Source organism: Triticum aestivum, chromosome 3A (assembly GCF_018294505.1).
Source record: "Triticum aestivum cultivar Chinese Spring chromosome 3A, IWGSC CS RefSeq v2.1, whole genome shotgun sequence".
Classification (NCBI taxonomy): Eukaryota; Viridiplantae; Streptophyta; class Magnoliopsida; order Poales; family Poaceae; genus Triticum; species Triticum aestivum.
In genome coordinates this window covers 739,609,589-739,612,222 of record NC_057800.1, presented here as the reverse complement: position 1 = coordinate 739,612,222, position 2,634 = coordinate 739,609,589, and the positions used below count along the sequence as shown (strand labels likewise).

Sequence of the window (2,634 nt, the reverse complement as noted above, 5' to 3'; positions counted from 1 at the left end):
TATGACTTAGACATAGTATTTTCTAACATAATTTTTCCCGGTGATTATAAAAATAAACAAATAATTCTAGCATAATTTTCTCTCGAGTTATGGACGGGGTAAAACTTCGTTCATGGGATTATAGCTAGTGGCAGAGGATGAAATTTTTTTGAGGGGGGGAGACTTTTGATTGATTTCTAGGTGGTTTACGTTGTTCCCACAATCTTTTTAGAGATCAATCAACTCATGACGGGACAAAACAAATGACAAAAAATAACCAGGCTATGTTTGTCTGTCAATCCCAGAAATCCCTCCCTTTCCTTCTTTATTATCAATTCTGGAATCCCTCCTTTCCTTCTTTGTTCTCTCCATTCTTCCTTATTAGGACACTTTCTTCTTATTACGGGACGTCTGGCTTCCCAGTTTTTTTTCCCGGAATCCCTCTTTCCTTGTTATTACGGGACAGCTTCCCACTTTCCCTTTTTTTGCTTTCAATCCCCAAATTCCCTCCTTTCCTTCTTATTAGCGGAAGGGTTCCCACTTTCCTATTTTTCTTTGTTGTCAATCCCGGAAAACCCTTCTTTCCTTCTTTATTTTTAGGACGAGAGAACTGGTGTATCACCGGCTGCTGCGAAAAGAGATCCATCATGTTTGAAAGAAGCATAGTGGAGAAAATCATACCCAACAGAAGCATAAGGAATCAAGCATTCTACAAGAAGAATGAGGACAGAATGCACATAAGAGGCTAGTGTGCTGCTTGCTTTCTTCAAACAGTGTGAAAGTATGCAAATATGAAGTACTGACTTGTTTGCTAATTGCAATGGCATTATTTTCTGATACTGGAGACCGTGCACCCCAATGGCCTCTAGAAATTGACAGAAACATATATCAAAGTATGGAGGGCGAGAGAACTGGTGTATTCCTCAGGAACAAAGAACTGTCAGAACTGGTGTATTCCTCAGGAACATACTACATTATTGTTTAGTATAGAATCCTGCTCATGCTGAGGGTTAACCAAGTCAACTATTGGTTCAACATGATCTCCTGGGGGGATGCAATGGTAAAAAAAATAGCTTTTTCTTCTTACTGAAAGTACATCTATGTAAGAACAGGTGGTTAAGCACAATCCCAGCTAATCTAGCAAACCGGGCCACGAATGAGAGCTCTGGTACATTAATTTGTAGATAGAGTGGCAGAAAGCAGCTCTACATCTCATGCCATCTTCAATCCCAAATGTGGCCGTCATCCCCGCAGCTGTCACAAATCATAGACCACGTTGTAAATTTTCCTTCTTGATTGACAACACCCTTGGCAGAAAGAAGGGGCTTTTACCTGAAGAGTAGCGGCTGAATCAAATCGTTGTAGAACTTGGCGTCATAGATGGCGCCACTATGTGCTTGGATGATGCAGACGGGTCGACCAGCGCGGTGGGCAGCCGGCTGAATCAAATCAAGGGGAACGGGGTGTTTGTACACACAGAATAGAGTAGGGAGTGGGGGAGAAGGGGGAGGGGTGAGGCGAAAACTGGGGGGCGCCGTGGGCGGAGGCGGAGGAGGAGATGCAGGAAGACAGCGAGAAGGACCGTCGCTGGAGGCGGCGGCGAGGAGGACGTGTGGGTCGGGTTCGTCGCGGTGGTCGTAGAAGATGGCGCGGAAGAGGGTGCGGCAGGAGAGGTCGCGCTCCGGCAGGATGCCTTGCCGGTACGCCCCCTCGTCCCACTCGCGCGCGTCGAGTCCTGGCTGCGCCTGCACCGTCGTCGTCGCCGTCGCCATCTCCTCGCGATTCTTTGCTGCTGGCTGCGCTCAAACGGGATATGTGGGCCTGATTTATTGGGCCGAAGCGCACGGGCGGGCATCGTTCGATGCACACGACGTGGTACGTGGTTCCGTGAATTAGTATCACCTCACGTATATGTTTTAAATTCAAAGTGAAAGTGTAAACTTACGGGAAAAAGCGTATTGTGACGGTGAACTCATGGAGTCAATCCATACTTTATTATTAGGGATAGATTAGGGATAGATCATATATTATTATTATTATTATTATTATTATTATTATTATTATTATTATAGGGAAAGATAATTGCGAACTAGATGAAACAGAACTATGAGAAAAATATATCAAATAGTTTGAAAATTATACATCATGGTATACTAATTAATTAGACCTTGTATGTAATGCTCCAATTAATCAAGAGTGTGGTTGTTCTATACCCACGCACATTGCACCCCCGGTGCACCCACGATAAAAAACTTAGCAAAACATTTCAAAAAATTCTGAAACTTGGTGGATGTGATTATGTGCAAATGTTTTAGGCGCTTGCAAAATTTGGTGGCGAAATAACATCCGAGGAAATCTGTACAAACTAAACAAAGTTTGTGCTGAAAACATGTGAACAGTAACATGGGTGCACAACATCATTTGTATTTCGTTTTGTATGGAAATCATTTGATGTTTTTTGGTGACCAAACTTTGCAAGCACCCAAAACATTAGCTCATAATCACATCCACCAAGTTTCAGATTTTTTTTATTTTTTTACTATTTCTTTCGAATTTACTGTTCATTCCATGGGTGCACCAAAGGTGGGTGCAGCCACTACTTTCCCATTAATCAAGGCTATTAGGTTGTTATCGAGTTGAAATTAGACTCGTATG

General features: G+C 43.0%; 1 pseudogene; it reads right to left on the bottom strand.

Annotated features, from left to right (window-relative positions):
- Positions 1–575: 575 nt before the first annotated feature.
- LOC123057341 (THO complex subunit 6-like) lies at positions 576–1,751 on the bottom strand (annotated as a pseudogene).
- Positions 1,752–2,634: the final 883 nt, after the last annotated feature.